The following is a 9,750-nucleotide window of genomic DNA, read 5'->3' on the forward strand; positions in this document are numbered from 1 at the left end:
CCCTCCCATGAGGATATTGGTCCCGTTCCCATTGAGGTGCAACCCGTCTGGCTTGTAGAGGTCCCACCTCCCCCAGAAACAGTTCCAATTCCTCAGGAATCTAAAGCCCTCCCTCCGACACCATCTCTCCAGCCATGCATGCATCTGCTCTATCTTCCTATTTCTGAACTCACTAGCACGTGGCACTGGTAGTAATCTGGAGATTACTACCTTTGAGGTCCTGCTTTTTAACCAGCTTTTTGACTCCCTGTGAAACAGACAGGGTCAAAATCTCCTTCTGATGGTTAGTGAATCTTTTCAAAAAGGAAAGTCTGTCATTTGGACAGTCTGTAATTTTAATTTTGCTTCCAAGGGGACAGGAGTCTACAGCATTAAGTTATCTTTACAACTTGGATAGCAAAACTAAAAATTTAAAGGAACATTTTTAATGGAGGAATACGTTGACATAAAAATTAGAATTTGTGTACATACACCTGAAGAGTGCAACAGGTTAATGCCACCACACTGTGCAAAGTGTGGATTGTAGGCAAGCTAACATTTATGGACCTTTAAATACTACAGCAGGAACTTTAAGTGCTGGCGTAGCTAATACCTCACACAAAGTCTGAAGCATGTTAGTTTTATAGGTACTGAGCTGGGGTGAAGTGTAATGTCTATCCTGCTGGATTATATGTCTTTACAAAGTGATTGAAAAATGAATAGTGACCTTGTTAGCCACAGTTAGAAATGAGTGTTTATGTAAACTATGAATTTTTCCCTGTTAAAATGTAGCCACTTGCAGTGATGAAAAGCAGCTGAATGGGGACATGACCTGTTTATAATTTTGGTTAATGTTTTTGAATTGGATGAGAATCCCAGTGCATCAAGACGACTTAAAAGGCTCAAAAGCTTTGCAGTTGACTAGAATAGCTTTCGCTACTCATATCAATGGGAGCATGGCCAACACTTTCAATTAAGATTTCTGAGTAGATTTGCATCCCATTTAGCACTCAGTTTCAGCTGATTTCATAAAAAATGTTTATAATTTTTATGCGTTTTGTGATTACTGAGTTAAGAGCAAGTAATTAAAAACAAATGGAATCTCATTAGTAGCATGTTTGATTACCTCCATGCAGCTTGAAGGTATGTGGCGTCGATCTGAATCTACCTTATGGATACATTCTAGCTCTGTTTAAACACTGCTGAATAACTTTAATGGTGTTAAAATAATATACAGTTGTATGACTTTCTTGTTGAATTTTGAAACCCAGCAGTGCTTCAGACATTGTGGCTGCACTGAGTTACTATTGTGTGTGTCTGGATGTCAGGTGGATTTTCAGAAAGGCTAACTTTCTTTAAAGAGTCAGCCTGAAACCAATTATTTCAAAACACGAGGGCCTAGAAATTCGGCAGCACAGCGCCTGTTTTTTCAGGCACAAAATGGCCTCCTAAGCGATCAGGAGAAGGCGGAGGTCTACTGTCCACTGTTTCCCACCCCTCCACCTGATCGGCATCACTATATCCCCCACCTCCCCCCGTACTGATTGCCGCTGCTACCCCACCCTGGTCACCACTACCTCATCTCTAGGCCACCACTACTTTCCAACCCGATCACTCCCTACTCGGTCGACCCCCCTACACCGCCCCCCCCCCCCCCACCCCCGGTCGCCCACCTGCATCACTTACCTGAGGGTTGCCCAGGCGTTGCAGCAGCAAGATCTTCAATCCCACTTTGTCGGCAACTTGCCTGTTGCTCGCCAGCTAAATGGAAATGAGGGCTGAGGCCCAATATTGGGGGCACCTCAGGCCCCACCATTCAGCCACGGTGATTGTATCCGCCCCCTCTCCCTCACCCCCAAAAATGGGCACAGCCAAATTTCTTGGCCAAGGTACTTGGATTATGATTATATACTAAAAAAAAAGATACAAGGGAATTATGAATAGTCAAACCAACAGGACAGAAATATTTGGAGAAGTCCTTCATGTCATCAAGTAATCCTCAAATTTCCAATAAAATAAACCCAGATGCCTTATTATCTGATCGTTCTCTTTTAAAAATTAAAATCGTTTTAGACATCCTCCACAATTTGGTTTGGTTGGATGCTGGAGCATTAATGCACAATCAAATATCTGAATATTACTCAAGAATGATCAGTCCCTAAAGGATCGTTAATTTGTTGTGTGGAATTGGAAATCTGGACACTGAGTTTGTAGTGAGCTGGGAAACATCGATCAGTAATCTATGATTTACATGTGTTACAGTGTTCTCACTGACTTGCAATCACATATTAAATTATATATTATTCTGGTGAATACAATGGCCCAGAAATTCAGGTCGGAGGCTTCCCGCAGGTGCAAGCTTCCGACCTGCACTTACCTAGCGCACCGGCCGTTGTGCTGTGGGCCCGCGTGGGATTCCGATCCTGGGCCTCCTCCAACTGCAGGCGCGCAGTGCTTGCGTATCCCAGGGGCGCAGTTAGTTCGAAGCATCCCCTGGGATCACATGGGCCATGGAGAGCCAATGGTAGCAGGGAATCTGTATTCATAGATTTGACAGGAAGAGCTGTCAAATCTATGAATACAATTCAGCCCCAAAACATCACTAAAACTTCAAATACATTTTTTTTAAATCACATTTTAAAAAATACCTGTAAATTACATAAAATAACTATTTTAAACAATAATTTAAATTTAAAAAAAAATTAATTACAGTTTCTAATGGGACTAAAAATAAACTTACCTTTCTTTAAAGTATTTAAAAATAATAAACCTGTGGAAAAAATGTTTTAATTTAACTTAATTCACCACTTACCTTGTTAAAAGCAGGCCTTGCGACTGCTTTTTACACACGTAGCTCCTGGAGAATTACCCTCCCGGAAAAAGCTGCAAAAAAAACGGAAGTTCCAGGTATATGCGCTGCCTCTCCGGCGCACGCGTTCGGCCTGTGAACCCCTTCCTTTAAGGGAACGGAAGTTCCGGTTTCCCGCGCATGCGCAGTGCATGCACGAAACCGGTACTTTAGTTGGGCCTACGCGTGAGTACCCAGTGCGTACTCACCGGTGGGGACCCGAATTTCTGGCTCAATTAGTCTAAGCAATTACTTCTTGGGAAGATATATGGAAAATTAAAATGCAGCCCGAAAGATAGGAAGCTAGACCTAATGAAGGAAGAACTCAAGACTTTTGGAATTATTAACAGGATTAAGATAAGGAACAGTTACTGGCATTTAATTATCGGATTAGAAAAGACTGCTGGGGCTGATTTGATCTTGGAGCTTTATAGTTTGTTGTCTTTACAAAAACAAATCTATCTCTCTCTCAGCTCTGGCTCAGGGGTAGGAATGTTGCCTCTGAGTCAAAATGTTGTGGGTTCAAGCACCACCCCAGAGACCTGAGCACATAATCTGGACTGAGACTGCAGTGCAGTACTGAGGGAGTGCAACACTGTCAAAGGTGCCATCTTTTGCATGAAACATTAAACCAAGGCCCTTATTTCCCTCTCAGGTGGATGTAAAAGGTCCCACAGCACTTTTTGAAAAAGAGCAGGGGAGTTTGCCTGGTGTCCTGACCAACATTTATCCTTCAATCAACACCACCAAAAACAGACGATCAGGTCATTTATCTCATTACTATTTGTGGGAGCTTCATGTATGAAGATTGACTGCATGTTCCCCTACATTACAACTATTACTACACTTCAAAAAGTACTTCATTGGCTGTGACGTCCTTTTAGAAGTCCTGAGGGTGTGAAAGTTGCTGTATGAATGCAAGTTCTTTCTCTAAAGAAAATGCAGTGTCCAGTAAATGAAAACAACAATTTACAACCAATTATACATCACACTATATATAATGTGCATACACGCACGTACCCATTGCAAGACACTAGCTGCACTGGTTCGGGGACAACAATATCCTATTGTTCACCTAGAGATGCTTTGTGTCATTTACATATCCACCCACCACCATCATTCTCCACCAATACAGCGAGAGCTGCAACAGATGAAAGTGTTGGCAGTTCGCAAGGTGTCGCTGGAACAAGATAAATTAGGTGTTTTCCATTAAAATTCTAAGTGTAGCTGAAGGCAAGAAAACTGTGCATTTGCCATGAGTTGCAGTTTATCATGTAAAAGCACCTGGAAACCACACAATCTGAAATCACAGAAGCAACTGGACATATTCTTCGTGGATTTATTTCAATGACCAAATCTTCAATTTGTTACTTTCAGCAGCATACTGGAAATGGTTCTGTGCTTCAACACTAATGCAATCATAAAATACATCTTCCTTCCTAAACATTGTTACACAAATGTAAAACAATTTTCAAAAGTTCTACTGCAATGCAGCTCACAGCCTCATCAGATGGTAATTCCACACGTGTCTGTACAATGAAAACACTTACTTACATAGGTTGCATATATCAGAGTTACAGATCATAACCTGGGGAACTAATAACTACATAACTCACTGAACTAAGCGGGGTTTTATGTCTTCAATGGAACTTGTCAATTGCTTGTTCCAGCCCTGAACAGATTCTGATCAACTGTTATTCTACATGTGCTAAATTTGGTAAGATTTTCGAATCTCAAAGCAAATTTGACACAACTCCATTGTTACCCATTGCTATTTTTAAACTGAATACAAGATATATATTGGTTCTCCTGCTCTATATTTCCTCTGTGCCCTATGTGTAGGCAAATCATAAACCAGTTCTTCCTAAATATGTCTACAATCACATTACACAAAGCGCATAGGGGAATCTTTTTCCTATGGAAGATGCTTGTTGGGGTTCTGTGATGTAAGTACCTACAACGCAGATAACACGTACAAACAGTTTTTTATTCAAAGATTCCATCTGTTTTTGCGAAAAGTTGCCCCGGCAAAGTTATTCAATTGAAATTTACTCAATTTCTGCTATTTTGAGCAAGTCTGGCAATGTGCTTCACCGTCTCTTAGGGATTGGTGCCTGTTGATATGGAAAGACGGAGAGCTCAAAATTCAAATCCTTTCCGATAGTCACATAGCCCATGGACGCTCGTAATACAGAGCTGATCTGACTAATACTTCAGATTGCAGAATGCTAGTTGCTTCGGAGACTTGTTTGATTTGTGTGGCAGTCTTCACCATACAATTGAATGAGCCCCATTCAAACATCTTTTTGTGACACTGACTGGCAGTTTTTATTGCCTAATTAACCAACTCCTAGACTGTTTGGATTTGGAAATAATGCGTTCCACAGAGATCTAAAAAAAGGGAGAAAAGTAATTTACAAAATGGGGAAGAATATATTTATAATAAAAATAAACTGAACTTAATCTCCAACATGTTCAAACACATCTTCCATCATGTTTGCTATTCCTGTACCGTGAGGTGCTATTAAGTAAATATACACGTCTGGTTTGCCTTTATGTTTGTATGTGTTAACTGTGATGTAGATACTAATATCACAGAGTTCTTGGCAACCATGAAGTATTTTTGTTGTCTAAATATCCCTTTCAGTAAATTGTGTGTGATGATTAGCATTAGATTTAAATAAGGCACTGATCAATGCTCTAGTAATGTTTGTGCAAACGATTGGAGTGAAACAGGCATGTGGTCGCCAGGAACCAAAACCCGCCTGAACATGACAGCAAAAGCAGCTGTAAAGATCTTTCAGAATAATTCTTATTGAAAGCACTTCAGTGTGCAAACATATGTTCCCAGCACAGATCACAGTGAAATTCTCAACATCTGAATCTGTCAAACTCTTCAAGCACCTGAAGGATGGGAGTGGATACTTATTATTTTCTATTAACAATTTAATAAAACGGACAGCAGAAAACTATAGTAGAGTAGCCTCGATTCACAAATCAGTGAGTTCTGCGCTGTACATGCTTCTGGCTTGTAATCAACTCCTAACATACAGTAGGTTAGAACAGATAAAAAGATGCTTTCGTTCCATTTAAAAAAAACAAGAATAGTTGTGCTAGTGTTGACTAAGTGTAGAATATAGGAATGGACACAACAAAAACTCGCATATATATAGCACCTTTAACATAGTAAAATGTTCTACGGCACTTCACAGGAGCGAGTATAAGTAAAAATTTGACATTGAGCCACATAAGGGCAGGTTTGGTCAAAGAGGTAGATTTTAAAGTGTGCCTTAAAGGAGGAGAGAGAAGTACAGAGGCGGAGAGGTTCAGGGAGAGAATTTCAGAGCTTAGGGCCTTGACAGGTGAAAGCACAGCCGTCAATGGTGGAGCAAATAAAATCAGGGATGCGCAAGAGCCTAGAATTGGAGTAGCGTAGAGATGGAGGGCTGTCGGGCTGGTGGAGGCTACAGAAATAGGGAGGGGCGAGGCTATGGAAGGATTTGTAAACAAGGATGAGAATTTTAAAATCAAGGCTTTGCCAGACTGGGAGTGAATGTAGGTCAGTGAGCACAGGGGTGATGGGTGAACAGGACTTGGTGCGAGTTAGGATATTGGCAGCAGAGTTTTGAATGAGTTTAAGATTACGGAAGCTGCAAGGTAGGAGGCCAGCCATGAATGCCTTGGAATAGTTGAGTCTAGGGGTAACAAAGGCATGAATGAGGGTTTCAGCAGCAGATGCGCTGAGGCAGGGGCGGAGACGAGTGATGTTACAGAGGTGGACGTAGGTGGTCTTGGTGATGGAGAGGATATAGGGTCGGAAGCTCAGCTCAGGGTCAAATAGGATGCCAAGGTTGCGAACAGTCTGGTTCAGCCTCAGACAGTGGCCAGGGAGAGGGATGGAGTCAGTGGCTAGGAAACAGAGTTTGTGGCAGGGACCGAAGACAATGGCTTTGGTATTCCCAATATTTAATTAGAGGAAATTTCTGCTCATCCAATACTGGATGTCGGACAAGCAGTGCGGCAGATAGTTGAGGGGTCAAGAGAGGTGGTGGTGAGGTAGAGCTGGCTTTCATCAGTGTGCTTGTGAAACTTTTGTTTTTAGATGTTGCATGTAGAGGAGAAATAGGAGGGGGCAAGAAGAAAAGTCATTGCAGGTGATTCTCTAGCTATGACTGGAAAGAGGATTGGAACCAGGCGAGGGCAGTCCCACTGAGATGGACAACAGAGAAGAAGCGTTGGAGGAGGATGGTATGGTCAACCCTGGTCAAAGGCTGCAGACAGATCAAGAGAATGAGGAGGGTGAGTTTACTATGGTCACAGTCACATAGGATGTCATTTGTGACTTTGATAAGGGCTGTTTGAGTGCTATTCCAGACAGGACTGAAACAGACCACTTTGGTTCATCTGGATGGTCTTAAAATTCAAAAACAGAATACACTGTTCACTACTTACATCCCTCAGTTGACATTCCTGCCCAATGCCTGTCCAATTGCTCTTAAAATTACTGACATTATCAACCTCGATCACCTCTCTGGGCAGTCCATTCCAGATAGTCACCGCCTTGTGTGTGAAATAGTTATACCTGATCCATCCATTCATCTTTCCTCATCGGAGCTTCATCCCTTGCTCCCTCCTTATAGCTTGAGGCCATGGTAAACAGTTCCTCAGTGTTCAATTTGTTGACTCACTGAAGGATTTTGAATAACTCAGTAAGATCCCCTTTCTCTTGTGTAAACAAAAAAGTATCTAATTCACAACAAATTCCACCATTTGCAGACAAATCATGAAAAACTGCATTTTTGCAGATTTGTAAGAGCGGACTGAATAGAGACGCAGATCAAAAATGGGTGGTCTTTTGCTTCCTACTCTCCTGTTGCCTTGGCGGGGTGCTACAATTGACTTCAGTGTCTGATAGGGAGGGAAGAAATAGAAGTGTTTCTATGTCTGAAGCTTGTCCAATGACCTCTCTCAGATAGTGGGTAATTTGTGAATGTCGAGCAAGACTTGCACACCACAATCATAGGCCTTGATAGCTGTAGGATCTGTACAAACATGCACAGACCACATACAAAATGCATTAGTGCAAGTCAACTACGAGTTCAAATATCTGCGAGTGCCTTTTTGGCCCTCAGATAACAGTGCTGAATGATGAGAAAACATGTTTGTATGTAGAAAAGTACTAATTAGTGTTTACATTTATCTTATTAAAGCCTGGGGGAGTAGACAAATGGCAACACATCTTTATATGTGAAAAGTCAGTGAGACATTTTTTGTATTTGTATTGGTGGGGGAGCTGGGTAGAGGGAAAAGGTACTGCATTGTGTGTTGAAATAATAGGAGCCTTCCACTAAATAGCCAAGGTCAGGTGCTCTTTCAGGACTGTGTCACTGAATTGCTACATCTCACTGCAACCTGAAAAACAGATACAGTAAAAATAAGCGACTCAATTGGGACAATCACCAGTTTGTCCAAGGACGATTTTGAAAGCCTATCAATTTCCACTCGTTGTTGTGCCTGAAACTGATTTGCCTTATCCAATAACTGACACAGCTCCCAATGTTTACAGTACTTAGTCTAGCTTCCTTCTCCTGGTGACACAATCATAGGCCCAGTTTTCTTGAGCCTGTGACCCCGATATTGAGAGGGAGGGGTTGGGTGGAGTTGCGGACGGGAAACCCAGAAGCCCGGGTTGCCCCGCATGCTGTGGAGTTTCCACAGCTTGCGTATATTTTTTTTGACAAGATCCCTGCCTGGTCACCCTGATTGACAGGCTTGGTTTCTAGTCAGACGGGGTGCACTCTGGAGCAGGCCACAGCCCCAAGTAAGGAGCCAGCAGCTGCTAGTGGGAGCATGGTTGGGGGGGGGGGGGTCCCAACCTGGGGCGTTCTGATCCCCGATCGGGGGGGGGGGGAGTGGTCTTTGTATGGGGAGGAGATCTGATTGGCAGGGGACCCAATCCAAGGGAAGAAGGTAAGCTTGGGGGGCCCGGGGGATGCACTCCTGCTCATCCTGGCTAACAAGTAGTGCTGTAAAGGCAGTTAACTTCTCCCTGAAGCTGTCCTTGCCTCTGGGGCTGGGAAACCCGGCCGGCCAGGATTAAACCTGTAAAACTGGTCGAATCTGAAGCTGCCAGCCTCATTATAATATGAATACGGCCAACCCGCCTCCCGGGAGCAGGTTCGCTGCCCGCCCCTTGTCCCAGCTACATTAAACACGGAAGTGGGCGGGTCGGAATTACGTTTGAGATTTTTGAAATTTTAACATCTTACCTGACTCCAAACCACCTGTTTTTGAGGAGTAAAATACATTTCTGCTCTTGAATAAGGGAGTTGAATTTATCGGTGTGAACACCAGCTCAGGGGTACTGGTCTCTCAGAATACAACCTAAATGATCGCCGATATAAAAGTGACTTATTAATGGTTCATTCTGGTCTCTATGTCACACTCACTAAACCATTTCAAAGCTTCAGGTTAAATTCCCATTCTGTGCTGAGTAAGCTGATCTCAGCCAGTGTGAGGATAAGGGCTACAGGTGGGAAAATTAGCCAGGCTCGCTGCTCCGAAGCATCAATCATTGGCTCATGCTGGGAGTGAGCACGTGTGGAAGTGAGCATAATCAGACTTTGCTCTGATGTTTCCTACAATTGCCAGCGCACATGATCAAGGTTCAGACATGAATAGTGACCTGGGAGAGATATCAGATGGTGTTTGGTACCCATACTTGGGCATTCAGCATCTTTCAGATGAGATGTTAAACTGAGGCCCATTCTGCACTCTCAAGTGGACGTAAAAGATCCCATGGCACTATTTTGAGGAAGAGCAGGGGAGTTATCCCCGGTGTCCTGGCCAACACTCAACCAACATCACTAAAACTGATTATCTGAACATTATCTCATGGCTGTTTGAAGGACCTTGCTGTGCGC

General features: G+C 42.9%; 1 long non-coding RNA gene across 1 annotated transcript; it reads right to left on the reverse strand.

Annotated features, from left to right (window-relative positions):
* Positions 1 to 4,795: 4,795 nt before the first annotated feature.
* Positions 4,796 to 9,386, reverse strand: LOC147104419 (uncharacterized). Its single transcript, XR_015072391.1, has 2 exons — positions 9,097 to 9,386; positions 4,796 to 5,218 (listed from the first exon to the last, which is right to left on the reverse strand). It is a non-coding gene; the product is annotated as an uncharacterized LOC147104419 (long non-coding RNA).
* Between the last annotated feature and the right edge of the window lie 364 nt (positions 9,387 to 9,750).

Source organism: Somniosus microcephalus, chromosome 19 (assembly GCF_052327205.1).
Source record: "Somniosus microcephalus isolate GS21.2 chromosome 19, FLI_Smic_1.0, whole genome shotgun sequence".
Classification (NCBI taxonomy): Eukaryota; Metazoa; Chordata; class Chondrichthyes; order Squaliformes; family Somniosidae; genus Somniosus; species Somniosus microcephalus.